The 21,920-nt window shown below is 36.6% G+C and overlaps 1 protein-coding gene across 1 annotated transcript in view; it reads left to right on the top strand.

Moving 5' to 3' along the window:
* Positions 1–655: 655 nt before the first annotated feature.
* LOC131430158 (clavesin-2-like) overlaps positions 656–21,920 on the top strand; it is a 53,961-nt gene continuing 32,696 nt past the window's right edge. The window contains exon 1 of the mRNA XM_058594883.1: positions 656–1,462. The gene's annotated coding sequence lies outside the window, so the exon portion shown is untranslated. The remainder of the gene's footprint in view (positions 1,463–21,920) is intronic.

Genomic DNA, 21,920 nt, shown 5'->3' with positions numbered 1-21,920 from the left:
CTCCAAATATGTGCATGAAAATAGATGTAAATATTTTTATCTGTGTAACGACTTACGTTGCGTGGACCATTTTCTATTCAACTCACTGTTACCATCGATGCCGTATTGGAAAATATTCAAGAAACATTCGTTTCGAGATATTTCAGGTTCAACAAAACATTAGTTTGATCAAATGTGAATGTTTTCTTCGTGGCACCCAAGTTGATTGACTAGTGCACTTCAAATCAACCAAATTTCCGAACCACCCCACCATCGACGGAGAATCTATGCAAACCGACATGATGCACCAACAAACGTCTCCTGACGCCGGTTTACCGCCTACTTCAATCTGACACAACGACACGAAAAATCCAACCACAATGTTTATAAATCAATCGTAAAACACAACCGATCGGCCACCCTCTGAAAGCCGGTTTTCCATGCTAAATACACACCCAAATCAAACATGAGTGAGTGAGGTTGCAGGCAGGTATCCAAAAGCTCTTTGCACTGTCGATTAGTCACTTAGGAGCGCTTCTCATTCAACGGGGCCGTGGTATGCCGTTCGTACTCATACCTACTTACATGAATTTAGCTACATATACCTACATACATATATCGTGTCGATTTTCCCGGTATCCACCAGCTTCGCTTGCTTTTCCTTCTACGACGTTTTGCGTTGGCTGCCAGTTTGTAGTCGTCGTCGCGCCGGATAGTCGTGTTTGTTTTTTCGCAAGCCGTAGACCTACGTTCAGAACGTTCTTGTTGTTTGTGATGACGTGAGCTGTTTTGTGCGGTTCTGTTTCGATTTGCAGTTATCGTGGCAGGTGAAAAATCATTCAGTGAGTGAAATCTATACTTGATTGGTGGTGACTATGGCAATATGTTGTTAATGATGAGCTTCATGTCACTGTTGAATTCTTGCGTTCCAAACTTACGATTTACTGTTTTACTTTGAGAACTGTTAATAGTAGTGTTATGATTACGACAAGTTTACAATAGAGATCAATCATCTGGTCAATAAGTTAAACAATACGTGTTCTATACCATAATTATTGGCATGTTTAGTTTAACCTTGTTGCTCATACCAAATTCCTGAGATAATACTTTGATAGTATCGCAAAGTAAACCCATGAAGAATAACTCAGTGTCCAGGTAAACTTGAATGAGCTATAAATCCCAAAAGGAAGAACTAGCAGTAAACGGCACATGACCGGCATTCTATGGAACAAAAGACCCGATATCAATCTCGTTCCCGTGAACAAAAAATCTAGAACGAAGCTACTCCGTTTTGGATTGTGCTGGCTGTCATCGTAGCACACGTGCCACAAACAAACGGAACATAGAAGCCAATAAAACATGAAAACCTTCCCATCAGCTCATGCATCAGGTCTTTCCTCCAGACATTGAAAACCCGAGATTGGTTTTTGCAAGCAGCCAAGCAGAGTGAGATCGCACACGCATCAGGCAGTTTTATTACGAGGTAGTTAATGCTTTATGTTCTGGGTTGGGAATTCACATGTGAACTAGTCATTATGTATCGCAGATGATGTGTTTTCATGTTTGACGTTGTGATTAAAAATGTAGAGCTTTGCAGGTTAAATGTTTCAAAATGAGGTGTACAGAAAGAAAGACAGCAATTTAGTAGAACTCAAGTTTTAATGAAGTAATCATTTCAATCATTTAGAGATATTTTGACACATCAAATAGCAGGGCGCAGAGAGAAAAAACGGGCACCTTCGTTTAGTGAGCAAATGAGCAAAAAAACGACTTATCTCTATTCAAAGGATTGAACGAGCAAAAAAAAGGTCCAAAGATATGATTTTATTATGAGCAATAAGAAATATTTTTAAATCTTCGAATTTCCGGGACCCCTGAAAAAGTCCGGGCCCGGGGGAATTTCTCCTTCTTAACAGCCCTACCAAATATAAACTTATGATAAAACAACAACTCACATCAGAAGGGTGATGGTACTTATGAAGAATGTTCTCATTTTACATATAATTTGATAGAAGAAGAAAACATGATAATTCCCAATTTTGCATCCGCATACATTGGTGCACATACGTCTACCCATTCCGTCTCAGCTTCTAAAAATATTTTATTGGAACTGCTTTTCATGGCACCTGGAGAATATCTACAATCTACCATTTGAAAAACTCAGAAAATGCTGACCAATCCTATCATCGTAACTCTAACACAGTGAAAAATTGGATGAATCTTTTCTGAAAGCAATAGTATTTGGATTCACTCACATTTAAAGTCAAATAAAAAATATGGCAATCGATTAATAAAAATAATATTGATTGAAAAAAACTAATATGGAAAGTGTTTTGACAGCACAAAACAAATGTTTCTTCTTTCTTCAAAATAGTGTGAAACTATGTGTAGATGCCAAAATACACATTAAATAAAATAATAATAATAATGATAATAGAAAGTAAAATATTCTGTAATAAAGCTGTGAAAAAAAACATTTTTATTGATATCTCACATGGAATGTTTTGTAAAGAATCCTGCATGTTGCATAGTCTACGGTAAACGGTATGTTCCAGAAACACATAAAGTAGTTTAATACTCAGGAGTGTCTTAAGCGCATCGGAGTTTTCGTGAATTATTGTGGCATGCAACGCCAAGTCCTTCTTTTGGAGATGTATTATCACTAATTGGATTAACTGTGAAACTTTACATGAAAAACCGCAAAACAAAAAAAAACTGTCGCCAGATGTCTTGAAAATTCATAAAAATTTTTTTTTGAATAACTTTTTGGACTGAGGTTTCTGAGATCGAAAGATATTTCATAAATACATGAAAAAACCTTTTTTAATTCACCTAGTGGTGTAATGATGCCTTTCTCATATTACTTATATTTCCAAAAATATCACTAGAAGATTCTGTGAAGAATTTTTTTTAATCTTGAATAAAATAAGAAACTTTCTTTGGATATAAACTAACATAACCTTCTCAATTTGTAAACAGTTATGTCACTTGTCGTTGCACTTCCGGTACTTCTGGAACCGGGAAATAGAAACCTGTATAGCCGAAGTCGGTTTGTTTAGTAAGTAACTAATATAGCCTACAAATTGAGTCGGTTTTAAGCTAAATCTAGAAGAATTTTACCCTTTTTTGCATCGTCGCTCTAAATTACGGTGTGAATTTTAATAGCAACCTATGGGACTACGAGATTTTTTATTTTATGAGTGACATTATTTGACACATACTCACATACATACACGCACAGACACATACATTGCTCAGTTTGATGAACTGTGTCGGATGATATAGAATACTTAGCCCTCTGTGCCAATTTTCACTAGTCATTTTTCCAAGTGATTGCATAAACTTTATATATGAGAAAGGCATTCAGTGCATTAGAAATTTACATTTTTTTCACCTGAAAAATATAAATTTTAATGTGGCAACCCTGCACGCTATACGAAATTGAACAAAGCAGGCTGCGAACGGAGCAAAGCCGCACCTACCGTCGCGTACTAGTTTTGCATCGTCATTTTGAACGACGATTTGAATGTTTTGACACTCATCGTCCTATAATTTCGGAACCGGAAGACGGATCAGGAAATTGCACATTGCTGAGAAATCGAAGTGAGTTCCGTTTTTGGAGATTTTCTTCACTATTATCGGTGCTTTCGGGAGCGAAAACCGAGGACTAGTAGTCCCAAAGTAGTTATAAATATTCACTAACTAACAAGATCTGTCAACTAGATGATTTTGTTAGTAATTTTTATAGAAGTGTGTATCTCGTTTCGCTATTGCTATACTCATGAAATTGAAAATTTTCACTAATCGCGCTGTAACACCGGAACCGGAAGTCGGATCTGGATCATTTTTCGCGGACTTTTTAAAATATTTCAAGACCTTTTACCTTCTACTTAGTTTGTGAAAATCGGTTGAAAAATTTTCAAGAAAATTGAGTGCCCTTTTTTTAAATTAGTTTGCACATAATTGTAATTGTAATTCCGGAAGTTGGATCCAAATGAAATTCAAAAAATATTGTATGAGGCCATAAGATCTTTCATTTTAATTTAAGTTTGTGAAAATCGGTTCAGCCATCTCTGGAAATATTGAATGACATTATTTGTCACATACACACAAACATACATACATAAACACATAGACACAGACAGACATTTTGTGATCTCGACTAACTGAGTCGAATGGTATATGACATTCGGCCCTCCGGGCCTCGTTTAAAAAGTAGGTTTTCACAGTGATTACATAACCTTTCTATATGAGATATCACAAAATCTCGATGTTTCGTGCATTTCTAAGACGAAACAAGAAAATCGCATAACTGTGAAAATTGGCATAAAATACCGCGAAACTTTAAAAACTCGAATTAAAAAACCGCCTAACTTTAAAAATTTTAAAAATGTGCAGTTTCCAAAATCTTATTTCAGTGGTTTTACTATTCTACGATTTGGTTTAGACTCCAGTGTTACAAATTAACCCACAAATGCAATTTCACAGTTCAAGTTTACTGTACCTAAGAGGCATATGCATATTCTTAACGGTTACCACCGAGAAAGAGTGATTTTTTTTACTTGTTACTACGATAGATTAAACTCATACCTAACTAAATGAATTTTGTTGCATACATATACTTATATCGCGTCGATTTCCCCGGTATCCGCCAGCTTTGCTTAGTTTTCCTTCTACGACGTGTTGCATTGCATGCTCTAGACCTACGTTCAGAACGTTCTTGTTGTTTTTCGAAAACGTGAGCTGTTCTGTGCGATTTGCAGTTATCGAGGGGCAGGTGAAAAAGTATTCAGTGAGATCTAAACTTGATTGGTTATGTGTGTGTGAGTGTGCTACACTGTTCAATCAGTGTGTATTGATTTTGAAATAGTTACAATGATATCGATGCGAAGGAATGATAAAATTGTGTTGTGAATGATAAAAAAAAACCAGGTGATAACGAATTCTACACCTATACTAATGTATTGCTCATCGAAAAACAAAAAATATTGGCTTCAAGTTTATACAGTGCATCGAAAAATACGGTTATTTGATTGCTGCCGACCGCAAAAGCTAATGCAGATTCCAAAGTAGTTACATGCTTTGCACTTACACGAGGAGTAGTAAAATGTAAGTTTCGCCATAGTCATTTGCAGGGAACAATTGCAGTAGCGAGGTGTTATTATTGTCTCCGGAGTAGTGGTGGTACAGTGGATTGCTGCTGGACTGTGCTGTGTTTTATTGCACTGTCGAGAAACATATTGCAATATAGATGTTGAAAGTTTCATCGAGTTTCGTCAGACAACCCTTTACAAGTTTTCTTGTTCATTCGGTGCTGGTTACCGCATGAAAGAAATATATTTTACGACTAATCGACACAATCGGTTAGCTGTTGGGCAGAACTGAAATTCAAAATTAGTCTGTTAATGAGAATTTTCCTTCATTGGCCTGAGTCCCGAGTATGTTAGGCTTCACAAATTTCGAAACCAAGAAAATATAATGGGTATAATTTATTTCTCATAATTGATTGAAACAGCACCTAAACTATAGTTTGACTAATTGTTACAATTTTTATGTCACCTAACCGGTTGTTTGTAAATCACATTATCTATACTATTCGTAAATTTGATGAACAACACCCATGTGTTCTTTCACTTATGAAATTGATAACATTTTATCTAGTGTAATCCGACTGATTCAGTTCACACTAAGTACCGGCATAGTCATCGAAAATCTTGGGATTAATATGTATGAATCAGATATGAAATTCAAAGAAGAAATTTCAAAACGACTCGCAGTAACGTTTTCAACTTTCGATGCGTAAATATCTCTCATTGGAGTGACATTGTCCCACAGCGAATGGACCATGACGAACTTGAAACCGATCCGATTGGTTCGAATGTTCAACAAAGCGACAACTTGTGGTAACTAGGACGAGTTACCGGGACAGGTTAGGCATGCGAGGCATGTGACAATGCGCGTGCGATATTTTTCCGGTTTTAGAAATGAGGTTATTTCAATTGGCTTCATTTGACTAGATCAACGTTTCACTATCGATTTGATTAGTTTATCAAAAATTCATTGGTAAGCAGAAGTAAGTTGCCCGTAGTTGCTCTTTACGGTTGATCGAATGAATGAAAATTCTCAATGAACAAACAAAAAAATCATCTCGGAAGAGTGATCGTGTTTGTAGGAATGGGAGAAGATCCAGATATATCCTGGTAAACAATTCGATCTCAACAGAAGGTACGGTGCACGAAAGGATCATTTTCCAAAGCTCGCATAGCTTCAGACTTCCGGCTGTTGGGAGTAACGTTATGTTTACGATATATCGACAAATTGAACCACTAATAGAATAGTAAATGAACGTCCAGTGCGACGTAAAGCTATGTGAAATACATCTAAGATAGACTTAGATGTATTTAAACACAGTTTAAACTATATTCTCGGTTTGCCACCAGACAAAGATCATCAAAACGTGTCTTAAATTTTATGTGCACGTCTCTGATTTCTACGGTACTTTATCTACAAACTTTATTTATCTATTTATTAGTTATTTAGTTATTGTAAAGTACTAAATTAATCCATATCGAAAGGATATGTAATCACTGTAAAACCCGACTTTTGAACCGAGGCTTGGAGGACCGAGAGTATGTGTTAGTGTAAGTGACAAAAATAAGCACTCTTTTTTCCAAGGATGATTGAATTGATTTTCACAAAATTATATCCATATAGAAGGTTAATCTTTCTCATAGAACGTTATTGAATTTTATTCCAATCTGACTACTGACTCCGGAATTACAGAGTAAAATGTGTTAAAAATTGAAAACTGTCCATTAGAGTGAAGATGCAAAATTGAGAAAAATCTTCTCAATGTGGCTCTGAACGGTTTCAATTTGTAGGTTATATTAGTTACTGTCCAAATGAACTTACTTCGACTATACAGGATCCCAGCTCCCGGTTCCGTAAATATTGAAAATAGTGATCAAAAATTCTAAAACGGAACTCATTTGCTTTTCTCTGAAATGATAAAACATATTTTTACAAACTTAAGCTCAAATGAAAGGTCTCATGGTCCCTATTGCTTGCTATTGAATTTCTTCCGGATCCGACTTCCAGTTTCGGAGCTACAGGATGAAATGTGTTGAAAATTGTGAACCGTCATTTTGAGCGACTATGCAAAACAGGCAAAAATTCTCCTAAATTTTTTATTTAGGGGTTTGGTACCACTTGGGTACCGGATTTATGCTAAGTACACATAACTATTTCCATTTTTTACGTTTCGCTCTCAGCTCATTAGTGCGTCAGCAGTTTATGTTGAACTGCTAACGCCACCTAACGGTTCAACATAAACCGCTGAGCAGACGTAAAGTTAATGCTATTTACATATACACTTATCACACCGAAGTGCTATGTCTTTACTGACGTGCCGAAAGAAACGAAACTAAGTGACGACGTTCTGGCCGTCAACAGATAGTAGTTATTTAGGGGTTTGATACCATGTGGGTATCAGTTTTGTGCTAAGTACACATAACTATTTTCATTTTTTATTTTTTAGCGGTTTATGTTGAACCGTTAGGTGGCGTTAGCAGTTCAACATAAACTGCTGACGCACTGATGAGCTGAAAGCGAAACGAACAAAATTCTAAATTTGACTCACAACTTTTTACTGATTGAAAAGGTTAGTTTATTCCCAAATAAACCTTCTAGTTTTTATTGGTTATAACATGAACATAATAAATAAATAAATAAATAAATAAAACACTGAACATTACATCAATGCAATTTGTTTAGTATGAAGTTACGTGAGTGTTTCTTTACAATAGCCATCATCTATCATCCAGTAGGGTGAGCTGATGTTCTTTTTTAAACCCTGCTGTCATAGTATCACTGAAAAGTCTCTCGATTATAGTGGCAGTTAGCAAAATCTAGCCATAATGGATGTTTTGTTAAATCTTAGAGTGGGTTTCTTGAGGCCACATTTCTTTCAAGAGTTCTAAGTTCATAGATTCATTTGAAACGAAAGCTTAGTTCATTTGGCGCATCGGTGCAAACCTCGAAAGGAGAAAAATTGTCACTCACTTTTCTCAGAGATGGCGTGACCGATTACAAACTTAGATTCAAACGAAAGGCCCTATATTCTCATAGATCGTTCCTGTTCCGGAATTACAAGGCAATTTTCAATTTTTCGGGAATTTCTCAACCGATTTTTACAAACTAAAAATGATGTAAATGAAAGGTCTGGAAACTCTTCAAAAAGTTGATCTAGATCCGACTTCTGGTTCCGGTATTACAGAGTCATTAGTGAAAATTTTCAATTCCATGACTATTTTTTCACAAGCGATGGCGAAACGAGGTGCACATTTTTATAAAACTTACTTCTAAATTCATCTAGTTGGCAGATCTTGTAAGTTAGTGGATATATAAATCTACTTTGGGACTACTAGTCTCTGGTTTCCGATTCCGGAAGCATCGATAATAGTGAAGAAAAGCTCCAAAACCGGAACTCACTTCGATTTCTCAGCAACGGTTAAACCGATTTTCACAAATCATGATTCAAATTAAAGCTCTCAATGTCTAAAAAGATACTTCAATTCAATCCAGATGCGACTTCCGGTTCCGAAATTATAGGATAATGAGTATCAAAAATGTCAAACTGTCATAAAAAAAATCATGCAAAATCGGGACGCATCGGTACGTGCTGGTAAGGAAGAAGAAAACGTCACCGCCTAGCACACAGCGTGCTTTTTTCAATTTTGTATAACGTGCAGGGTTGCCACATTTAAATCTATATTAACTTGACACAACTGTTTGCAAACTGAAAAGGTATTAGTAGTTTATACCAGAGAAAGTTTTTGATTTTTTTCAAGTTTGAAAAAAAATCTCGAAAGATTCTTCTAGTGATGTTTTCGAAAATATAGGTAATATGAGAAAGGCATCATTACATCAATAGGTGGATTAAAAAGGTTTTTTAGTTTTTATCAGTACCTAACGAGAAAAACATATTAGAAGAACAGAATAAAAAACCTGTTTTAATTTACCTGGAGGTGTGATGATGTCTTTCTCATTTCTATCATACTATAATATATAATACTGTGACATTCTCGAAAATAATTCTCTGCGATTCTTGAAAGAATAACCGAAATCGGTTTGTTTGACCGTCTACTGATAAAAACTATCAATTGGAGAAGATTTGAGGTCGATTTAGAAAACTTTTTATGGCTTTTCGCCAGTTTCAGTGATGGTATAAAATTTTTAATACACTTTACCCTATATATCTGGAAGTCGGAACGGGATGAAATCCAGGAATTACGTATGGGACCACAGGATCTTTCATTTGAACCTAGAATACATATTTTCATTTTTTTTGTTCATTTTACCCCATAACTCCGGAACCGGAAGTCGGATCCAAATAATATTCAGGAATTTTGTATGGGACCACAAGACCTTTCATTTGAATCTAAGTTTGTGAAAATCGATTCTGCCATCTCCGAAAAAAAATGGTGCACTTATTTTCACAATTTTTTGCACATTTAACCCCATAATTCCGTAGCCGTAAGACGGATCCAAATTCAGGAATTTTGTATAGGACCACAAGACCTTTCATTTGTATCTAAGTTTGTGAATAAAAAAAACGTCAGTGCCAAAAAAACGTTACACACACAGACATTTTGCGTAAGAAACTAAGTCCAATGGTATATGACACTCGGCCCTTCGGGCCTCGGTTCTAAAGTCGGTTTTCACAGTGTTTGCATAATCTTTCTATATGAGGAAGGCAAAAAACGAATAAAACAGCAGAAATGGAAACTTGTGGAAAAGTTACTGCAAAAAAACTGAACTGAACTGGAACTGAAAACCGTACAATCAGTTTTGCAACTGAACTACTACACAAATAGAAACAGCATAATCGATCAGAAGAATCGAGTATGTTCAGCTGTGCTCGGACGTCACGCAGTTCATTTAATAGATATGCCCCAACGGCATTCTTCCCTCAAGACAACATTCCACTCATCGCATCATGAGTCGAATTCATCCTGTACTTTTGTCAAACTCTATTTTTTTTAGTATTTCCCCTCGGATTGGAAAAGTTTCGGGTTTGAGTCCCGTCTCTGCGGTAACTTTTTCACCAATTTTCATTTCTGCTGTTTCATTCATCAGTCTTTTTCCAACCTGTTTTTCTTTTTAGAAATTGACTAAGAATTGAGATCAGTTGGGCAAGCGAGACTGGTGAAGAAATTCAAGTGGCCGACGCATTTTTGCTCTTTTCGTATGTATTTCACGAATTTTGCAATCAAAATTATTCTTTCCATGATTATTGAAAATAATGATTTTACTATTCGAAACATATATTCCTTTGTGATTTATGATTTTTCAACATTTTGTCAGCAATAAATTAAATGCCACATAATAAAAAACTTGCTGTCAAAACACCTCCGGAACTCCTCCGCTCACTAGGGGCACTGTAACAAAATTATCAGTGCGTCTAGATATTAGGCAAACCGAACTTCACCATTCGTGTCAGTTTCTTCGGAAACACATATCCGATACTCGCGGCTTTTAATTCTATAACTAAATGTGTGGGCATATTACTTAATCGAAGCTATTTATCTGAAGTGCTGTGGGCACCGGTAAAGCCTACATGATACTGGTCTGCAAGCGTTTTTACAATTGTTGGCTTTGACTCCAATCATAAATATAATGAAACATGAATATTAATTTATAGAAACTCAAGCTAGGTTGCACAATTCGTACAATTATTTTGATCTTCATTACATTAGATTTCACACTGTATGAAACAAGCCCTCTTCAGCATTGTTTTGGTGTCACAACTTATGACGAAAATACCACACATTCTGGTGCATACGGATTTGTATTCACATTAAGTTAAATAGCAAGGTTTGTTCCCTGCATGTGTTGTTCCAAAAACGCCATTTCCTATGTCATCGTCATACACGTTTTCTTGCACCCGATTTCTCCTCTTCTTATAGGTAGCCTATTGTACAGAGCATAATCGCCCACCATTCGTAGTGCCATTCAGTCGCGACGCGTGGATCCCCCTGTATATTGTTTAGGTCACTCAAAACGTGTACTGTCAGACAGATGTTTTTTTTGTTTCGTTTTCACGTTGCCTCATATCTTGGCTACTGAAACCCTTATTTTTAATATTTTCGAAAGTTGCCGGGCCAGTTGCGATTATTGCACTGCTTTTTTCCTGCCCACATTACCTACTCATAACAATCAACCCACGGCAAAGGGGTGCTTATTTTGCATTCTGATAAAACGGGTGACACACCACTTGTCGAAAATATAACGACAGAATGACTCCTGGCGCAAACTGGTTCAGCTCCAGTAAAACCGCAGCAGCTGTCATTGGAGCTCTTTATATTTTGTCAGTTGTTCGTGGAATTCCGCTTTCCGTTTTCAGAGCAACTTCAAAGCCATCGACTGTCCGCCAAACTGCCGTCTCCGTCGGTAAAAAGCAGAAATGCGAAAAGTGATCGACCTTGACGTGAGGTTTTTTGTTGTTGTTTGTGTTCCTGGAAGTTGCGAGTCATGAAGCGTCTGACTAACATATGTCGGTATCTATGAAGTGTATTATTTCAGCTCTCCCGTGGTACCATTAGAATAATGTGGCCGCTGAAATACGCACGTTGATGTTTGTGAACGCGGAAATGGCATATGTGCTCGGAAAAGCTTTCCCATAAGCCGATCAATTAAATGTGTTGAGTTTCAACGATCTGAACTCTCCTCGCTGCTCTCAACTAACATATCTACTCGGAACAGTGGGTGTGTAATTGTGATGGGAATAATCATGCTATTTGTGGTGTAGTGAACAGGTGGGAAGTACTAATTATTGCCAATTGTAAGTTCAGAAGCCGCTATGATTGGCTTTTCTATGGAAACAGTTCGTGTATCCATTTTCTCACGGAAAATTGATCATGATGCAATAGATTCCTTTTCCCGGCTCGTTGACGGCATCTTTGCATTGCAATTTTAGCTCTTGAAGTGAGTGAAGATCATTGCAAAACTTTTGCTAATATTTGCACGAAGCACATGAGTACGATAGACAACAGTTGTTAAAATTCATAAGATAAGGAATCAATTTCAGGACAATTATGATCGGTGTATTAACTTTCGGGCCTTATTACATGCGTTTGAGTCGAGCACTTAAAGATAAAAACGGTAACTATATACAATACATCTCATCAGCCATACTCTCTAGACGATGCCCCATTTGACTACTGGTTTGATACATAAATTGAGTCAACAGATGAGCAGCTGTTACGAAACGGAATTCATACGCTGTCAGAAGAAATGGTGTATACAAAATAGTTTATTTAAAAAAATACTGCGTTCACCAGTAAGTTTTGAGGGATTTAAACAAAATGGCTCTGTGAGGCTATCATTTGGGAAAAAAAACAGCTCTAAGTCACCAAATGATGTACATAGCATATGGGAAATATTCGTCTTTAGTAAATGAAAACGTCCTGGTTTAATAATTCAATGCTTGAGGCGCAGATCTTACAGTCCTGATCTGGAAGGATTTTTAGTATCAGTAGAATTCTGGCACTAGCCATGCAACGATTCTATACGCAAAGAATTGGATGTGAGGTCTGTTGATAGCGCACAGAATCATTGCATGGCTAGTACTACGATCCTACTGACACTATGAATCCTTCCAGGGAGGGGCTCGAACATACGACCGCTGGCTTGTAAGACCAGCGCCCTATGCATTGAACCGCCGACCCGGACGCGTTTGTCGAACAGAATGGTCAGAAGTAACACCAAGAATTTGCTTCAATAAAATATGAGAGAACTGCGTTTCAAGTTCATGTTCACAAACGGTAATTCTAAAATAGAAGAAGAAAAGAGTTAAGGAAAACCAGAGGCTATTGCAGAATTGCCACCAGCATCGAAGCCTAATATCCACAGTTCTAAAGTGATGCTATGCATTTGGTGTGATCAGAAAGACGATACCTATTATGAGTTGCTAAGATTCTCCGAAAAGCAATACAGCGGAACTCTAACGTTGGTAATTGTCGGATTCGAACCAAAAATTACGTCAGAAGCGACCGAAAACTGTTGTCGCACCCGTCATATAGCACCATCGGGTTTCTATCTGTTCTGGCAACTAACATATGATTTTGCTGGACAACAGCTCATTCGTTCACTGATTCGTGGATTGTTTCAAAACCACAAAACTTATATGAAAATAGGATCCAGGAAATTACCCGGTAGGTGAAAATAAGTTATAGAATGCGATGAACAGTCAGAGTTGCAATTTGTCAGTCACGCCGAACGACCTAGACAGACCGACTAATATCATCCTCCACTATAATCTGCACTGTAAAAGGGACCGTCAAATAAGATATTCGATAGTTCTATGACCAAGTAGAGTGTACTCAGTCGAAGACAGATAACTCTTTCTGCTTTCTCTCTCATTCTCCTATTCCATGTTCAAGTTAAATAAAACAAAGAGAATATTACCATGAACATAAATCGATAAAGTGCATTATGGGAGCGGGTCATTTCGCCGAAACCCATTTCGCCGAAAATCATTTTGCCGAGTGCCATTTCGCCAAATGGATCATTTCGCCGAAAGTTGTTTCGCCGAAGAAATCATTTCGCCGAAAGGGTAGTTTCGTTTACATCACATAATGAATTCGAAAACTGAAAATTCCGGTTATTCATCAAAATTATCTATTTGTTTTTATATCTCCTGGCTAATTGATGTGGCGCAACTACATAACCGAAGCCAAGATGGCTCGGCGGCACTAAGCTAAGGCGACGCCAGCTGAGTTGGCCGCCGACCGCCGTCGGAAGTGGCGGCCTCTTGCATACAAAATTGTAATAGCTTCTTCTGCCCGGTCTATTCAAAGCTAGGTTTCTTTACTTCAGTTAGGTCCGAACTAGCGGTAGCGAGGTCGGACAGCACACGAACAAAACGATGTGGCGAAGCCGCATTCGATATTTTTTTCATTCTCACTCAGTTATCGGTAAAACCGCAAACAATTGCCTGGTAGACACTCGAATAAAGTCAACAAGTTTTCTTGGAAATTCCGTTCTATACAATAAAAAATAAAATAAAGAAGTCTTTCTGGATTGTTACAAAAGGACGATTGTAGTTCAACAGAAAGGAAGTAAACATTATCATTTTTCATTAATCTTCACTTCAAATCAACACCAATCACAATCACAATAGTCGAAAACACGTTTTCGTTCGGCACGTCAGTAAAGACATTGCACTTCGTTGCAAAACAAAAAGTGTTCTGTAAGTAGCAGAAACTTTACGTCTGCTTAGCGGTTCAAATTGAACTGCCGAGTTTAGCACTAAGCAGTTCAATTTGAACTGCTCTGCACTGATGAGTCAAAGACGAAACGTAAAAATAATGAAAACGGTTATGTGCCCTAGCACAAAATTTGGCTAACCCCTAAATGACCAATCACAATATAAAGACTCTTGAAGAATTCGGCGAAATTCCCCTCTCGGCGAAATTACATTCGGCAAAATGACCCTTTCGGCGACATACCTGATTTCAGACACTCAAAACATCCCACATTATCAGATCCGAATCGATTCCGAATCAATTCCGAATCGGCGAGAAATTTTCATTCGGAATTCCATGTGGAAATCATGTGGAATTCCGAATCAATTCCAACTCCAGTGCAACAACCGATTCCGAATGAATTTCGCCTAAAACCGGTTGATTCGGAAATCTGTCGGAATTGAGTGAGAAGATGCGTACTGACTTGTCAATTTGTCTTCTTCTTCTTCTTTCCCGATTTTCCACGTTTTCGTGCTGATTTTCAGTTTATTTTTAAATGAAAACATTACATAACTGAATATACACATTTAAATCTTCATATTTCTCGGATATACAGAACTAGTAAATAACCAGTTCTTCTTAGAATTCCAATATAAACTGTTGAAATTCGCGGGAAATTAACAAAACGGCCTACAGCCAAACGGCCTAGTCAGCATCATCCATTCCTCTAGCTAAAGTGTGGTGAAATGGCTTAAGTCGCCTAAATTTTACACTAACACATTCATAAAATGAGCGAATATTCAATAACATTGATAATGTCACTGTCAATCGGGTCGATCGAGCAGCCAATTCAGGCACTGAACCGATCGAGCACTGAAAAATTATGCAGTCGAGTAAAAATTCATTTCGATAATGTGGGATGGTGATTTATAGAGCCTGGTTGGCAGCTGTCCAATCTTGCTAGTTGCTAGTTGATAGTGACAGTTATCAGCTCTGTGGATAGTCGTCTGAATGAAATTCGTGGTACAAGTTCTCTGCAACAGAATCATGATTTCGGAAAAACGCTTAAAACTTGTAGACTGCAAACTAGAAAATTATATTTTTATTTTATATATTCAAGAATCATTTGGAATCAACCTAAAACGCATCTATTTCTTTTCTTGCAAATGTCGGTTGCACCTGCGTTTGCGATACCCATAGCCCGATGAACCAATTTTCGATTTCGTGTTCGACCTGAAATTTGATAAATTCTACGACTACTGTTTATTTTCGGCGGTTTATTAATTATTGACTTTTCAGATTAGAGTTTCGACAAAACATAATCGTAAAGAGAAAAATTTCTAAGTGTTAGATAACAAGATTTGAATAACCAATTGACATGTTCACTGCAAGAAGCGAACTGCTCCAAAAATTACTACTGCAATTGTGATATGATACCGGCTTGTTGATACCAAATGTCATCAGGCTGAATAAATAAGTCTCTTGATGTGGGAAGATTGGCACAATAACGCTAAAATTAAATGTAAAGACGCTGGTTGTTTGGGAATGATACTTTCAGCAAATGCTGTCAAATCGGTAGGAAATTTTTTTAACTACTTCACCTTTTCAACGATTAACGATAAAAACGGACAAACTCATTTGAAAAATCATAGTAGAAGTGGAAAAAAAAGTTTTTACTCTGAGATGGTAATGTTGATCGTAATTTATTGTACGAGAATTAACGTTTATTTACAATGAAGCATTAAACTTGGTTCAATACCATTTTTCAAATGCCCGGAAATAACACACAAAGTATCCGAAATAAATGGTAATCGATCGTTAAATATTCTAGTACACGAGAAATCAACATTACACTGGTTTCTGTTTAAAAAAAATGTTGATCCGAAAAAATCTAACCTTACCCAATTCCACACTTTTCTGAAGATTTTCCATGCCTAATCGTAGTTTACACTAAAAAAAAGTAGTAGTAATCACTTTGAAATCGATTTTTCTCTACTAAAATTGTTTGTTTTCATAAATACGTTTATTTCTTAAGGCCATCGTCCAAGCAGAGTTGGTGATTGCCGAAAATTTGACAGAAGCTGCTCGATTTTTATCTATATTGTATACAACATTTGCAATCCGATAGAGGATGCTACAAAAGCTGGAAAATTCAAAAATTTCAACGAAATCGGTTATACGGAATTCGTTGATTTTCCATGGAAAGTGTGAAAAGGTTTTCCAAAAATGTGAATGGGATCATTGTAGCCTGCATAAGCTTTATTTGAAAAAAAAAATTCATACCAGCATTATTTTTCCAAATAATAGTGAAAGATCACAAAAACACTTATTTTTCAGAGCTATTTTTGATAAGACTCGGAAAATCCTCCTAATTTTCCAGCCATTTTCAGCCTGCAGATAAATAAAAGTTTTTCAAATGTCTGTATGTTTTTGGTTTCGGCAATTTTTTTTCAAAATTTGCATCGAAAATTTCCTTAAACCACCCGCGCGCATGGTACTTGGACGATGGCCTTAAGTTTACATAAGTTTTTCTTCGCCGTAGCATCACTTTTACATAGAATTCACAACGATTTGAATTTAATAAAACATATTCCTCTTATATTTTAAATATCATATTAGGTATTTCATCATTTATTACAGTCTGTTACGTGGTCACTGTTGTGAGAAAATGAAAAGACTCAACATAAAAATACTTTTGAGTATTATTTTATTAGATCATAAACTTGTATGCAAATACATTAATAGCAAGTCCAATCCCCTTCAGCGTTAATAATGGCTTGACACCTTCGAAGCATACTTTGAGCGAGATTTTGCGCGTATTTTTCTGAAAACGACCTCCAAATTTGTGAATTCAGCGAACAAGCTGTTGCAAATTCTGTGGTCGGTTTTCCCAAGCTTCATCTTCACTTGAGCTCAAACGTTCTCAATTGGATTGTCATCGGGCGACTGAGAGTGCTAATCTAAGGTCACGACACCATTTTACTCCTTTACCCATTCAATACGCTTTTGTACATGTTTTTCACTCAACATCGGTAGTACTTCGAAATTTCAAATTATTTGCAATCAAATGTCTGCAAACAGTTCCACTTTGCACGTCTTTTTTCCGACAATACACTGACATAGTCGCGATTTGAAAAGTCGTCGACATTTTTCATCTCTTTCAATCGATTCACCCACTTACTCACAAACTGTTTCGACTTTTTTATGTATTTTGCCGCGGTAGCTTGGATCATTTAGGGACCTTTCGGGTGCGAGTAATCGAGTAATCGTGATCACGCTCTTATGCAACAGAATGTATTAAATCTACTCAATAATATTATTTGAACAAAATGTTTAACTGCTATAAAACTGTTTCTAGTTTGTTTGTATCAGCACATCATTTATATTCAAATTTATCTATTGGTTGAACTAATGGACGCAGTTAAAATCAGAACTAAGTCTTAAAAGGGTCAATTATTGAATTGAAACTCCAATTTTCTTTATGAAATGATAAAGAAATATCATGTATGAAAGGTCACAACAATGTCTCGAGCTGGGACGTTGGATAGTCTACCTTGGGTACGTAAGGAATTTATTTGTTGAGATCTGACATCACGATACGCCACGCATGTCCAAACGACATGATCAATATCGCGATAACCTTCGCCACAAGCACAACACAGTTCGAAAAATTGTTGTGAGTTTACTTCTTATAAGATGCATATAGGGGAAAATTTTGTAAAGTGCCCCTGCTGGCCAAAACGCTCCCTTACTTTTTCAAGTATTCAAGACTTTTCCTAACAAAAGTTCGCGATTGAGTTATCCAGAGGCTGCGGGAAGCATGCCAACTCAGAAGTAACGCGATGAGCTTCAAAACGACCGTACTTTGATATCTAAAATTATTGTTTTCGATTCAATATTCCGTATGAGAGTAGTGAGAATGATTTACTTTTTGGTTTGATGTAATTTGATTTTGATGTAATTTGATCCATTACCGGAATTATTTTTTTAAATCAACATACTATTGATTATACCAGTTTTAGCTTGTACATCAAAAGATAATTGAATTTGCGGTAATCGTTGTTTTCTTTTTTTCCAATTAACACCTTATCTCAATTAACACTAATATCAGGTCGATGTTCAGTCAAAGCGAACCAGACGACTTTTTGTTGATCTCAGGAAAAATGAACTTACAGTTCCGCAGTGAAAATAATTGATATGAATAATAATATCAAATCACCTGGCTTTAAAAACAGTGTTAGCTCCTACGTTGATTTATGAGTCCTTTCATCAATTCATTTTTAAGATGCTACCATCGCACATGAAACATGAAATGTGTTCCGATTGGGTCTTAATTGGTCGTAGTTGATAAATTTTCAAGGGGAAAATACACCGTTTTAACGATTCCGGAAACGGTTACCCAAACATACAGTTAACGTGAAAAATGCATTGAAATACTGTGCAGCACGTGTGTTGGGTGCTGATAACAAATGTCACTTCTTCCAAAGTTATATCCCTGATAAAACTTTGCAACAACAAAGACGTAGCAAATAACGTGTCAATTGTAACTGAAACCACTTACATAACAGATACCGATGATAATTGATGTGGATGGATCTGGTGAAAGTACTGGAAAAAATGTAGCCGGCATTCTCGTCATTGACCATGGCGATCTAACAGTATACCGGCTTCGAAATTACCGGTAAAAATGTACATACATATAACGTCCCGTTCCACGTATGAATTGTACACCGCTACGGTTTGGGTGCAGCTGTTGTTTTTGTTATGCTTGGATGCTTTGGCCACACAGCAGTTGGCCTCTGTCTTCTGTTTGCGTAACTTGGAGAACCGTTCGCGATAGGTTTCGAGAATCCCACATCAATAGATAAATCATTCTGATATTGATGTTTGGCTTCAGACTTGGACCGAGTGTGCTGTAGCTGGAATAGAAGAGTTTAGCGCATCAAAATATGAAAATGTAAATTAGTGCTGTTTCTAATTGAGATCGTTTCATTTGGCACCGGATAGTTAATGTAACTGTAATTTTGAATTTACGACATGAGTCGTGTAGAACAAACATATGAAGATTAAAACAGTTGTAGGTACCTTAGACGGTGTTGCGGATCAGGTTTTCGGCTTCGGGGTAACTTAGTAAAATTTGCAAAATTAATAAAATAATAAGTAGACAAATATTTCATTCTTAGAACCCGCTAGAACAATTTTAATAAACTTAATTCATTCACTAATAGCTAAAAATGAGTTTTCTAGTTTCCCTGGTGAAATTCATGAACATGATTGAAAAAAAAGTTCAGTGAACTTTAACCCAGTATTTTGAGAGCGCTGCGAAATAGTGTTACTAATAAACATGATCAGGGAGTATTTTCATCTCACCCTTAAGGTCTGAGGCCAGTGTGTTTTAGAGGGCTATTTTCCCACTTCAAACCTGATTTTCTCAGAAACGGTGACGAATATAAAAAAAAAATTCGATTTCTATGCACGCGCCATTTTTTCTGCTCCAGTTTCCTGGTAACGTAACGAAAAATGAGAGAGAAATAAAATCTGCTCGGAAAGGCTGCCAAACAAGCGATAGCTTGATTGGATTTTATGTGATGTAGTCAAACTTGTAACCGATAATATCAAAACTTTCTTGGCCATCCGACCCATCGAGAGTCATTTAGCATATATGCGAGAGAGCAAGGAGAGAAATGTAATACGCAGAGCGAGACACGTGGTTATACGCGACCTACTGGCCTCAGCCCTTAAGGTCAATCTATCGAACCGAGACAGTTTATTTCACTCTAACTAATGGTTTTCGTATGAGATGACTACTAGAGTCGATAGTGTTACACAAGCGGTAATGAGATACCATGATTCTCAAGCGGCTTTACCGGATGAACGATGGGAAAGAAAATCAGTTTTATTCGAAAAGTAATCCAAATGAACAATTTAACGGGGAAGAGTTTGAGTTAGCTTGCTCGAGTTCAGCTACTGAAGTGTATTTTTTCGTGAATTTGTACTTCCGCAATGCTCAAATCGGTCTTGCCTTAGGTAAAGCTTTATGAATGACCCCCTAGATACGCCACTGTCAGGTTCCTTGCTATTGAATTATATCCAAATCTGACTTCCGGTCTCAGAATAATCGGGTAGAAGGGTCTGCACATGCTAAAGATCAAATGTAAGATATTCTTGTGGCATATTCTGCTGTTGTATACTATCAGGATCTAACTTTCTGTTGTGGAGTACCAAGGTAAACTGTGCACAATTATTGGAATAAAGAATACTAGAGTTTTTCATTCTTAGGAACTGCCAGATCAATATTCCTAAAACGAGATTCAAATGAAATGTATCCGGATCTGATGCAAAAAGAATGGCACTCGATTTTCTCAGAGATCACAAGATCGATTTTCACAAGCTTAGATTGGAATGAACAGGTGAATGCAAAAGTCTTGCCAAAAAATTGTTTTTCAGTCTTACCAATAAATTGTTTTTTGACGATTTTTGCATTGGAAAATCAATGTACGGTTTTTGCAGTCAATGTTTTCATCCGGTTTTTGCATTTAAAAACATTTAATATTGTTTTCTAAGCTGAGCTGCACTTAGGGGGAGATGGATTAAAACGTGCCCTCGAGGCAAAATACACCTTTTGCTTTTCTCAGAAGTTATCATCACTGAAATTTTAATGAAACTGAAAGTTCGTCATGACAATAGATTACTATAAAATTTTGCTAGTTTTTGGTTCAATCATATCTGGAAAAATAACCAAAAAACAATTATGTCTCTGTTATATATAATTTTTGATATTCGTTCCATAGTAATTTTCTAGAGTGAGAAAGATGATTTCAATTAAGTAACTAGTGAACATCTTTGCCAATACTTCGTTTTTCTAAAACTAGTTCTAATACAAACGATGTAGTTTTAACTTTATGACAAAATCGTCAAAGTTATCGTCCCATGTTTTTAGGGGCAAAACGATCCGAATTGTGTGAGGCAAAATGCTTAAAAACTCACTTCTACTTCATTTCAACAATATTCCATCTGGCAAATATTTCGTCCACGAACAGGCTAAACTTTCTTTAAATAATAAGAATAAGCTTTATGAGGGTGTCTTTTGCCCTGTTGTTGTCATGAGTTTTACTCCGTTGTTTTGGTGGATATTCACCCGTTGTTTAAGATCATCCTGCCTCTATGTTCAGATAATCGTCGCTTTGTGTAATTTAAAATGTATGTTTTCCATGTTTTCTACGATCGGGCGTCATGCGTATATTTTAATGGACAATTTTATTTGAGTATTTGTTCGTAATTTTGAGAAATAATGATGACGGAAGATAGCCATGCATGTAATTCTCACGTGTTATTCTCCTTAGTTAAGATATAAAAACATTTCCTTAGGGGGTACGTTTTACCCCATTTACCCCTAACGAATTTATGCATTCAGCCGTTCAAATGAAAGATGTTATAGTCATAGCCTGCTATTTAATTATATCTGCGTCCGATTTCCGGTTTCAGAGCTAATGGGACATAAAACGCAGGAACACTAAATTTTCTCTTAGATTGCTGCTATTTTACGACTCCATAATTTGCTATTGAATTTTATTTAGATCCGTCTTCCGGTTTCGGAATTCTGTTTTTATAAATGATTAGATAGAAACAAACCTAATTTCTAAAAACTGAAGAGTGATTTCTTACACACATAACACATAAAAAATCGTGTAAATT

Source organism: Malaya genurostris, chromosome 2 (genome assembly GCF_030247185.1).
Source record: "Malaya genurostris strain Urasoe2022 chromosome 2, Malgen_1.1, whole genome shotgun sequence".
Classification (NCBI taxonomy): domain Eukaryota; kingdom Metazoa; phylum Arthropoda; class Insecta; order Diptera; family Culicidae; genus Malaya; species Malaya genurostris.
The sequence above is the reverse complement of the archived record's forward strand: the minus strand, read 5'-3'. Positions and strand labels throughout refer to the sequence as shown.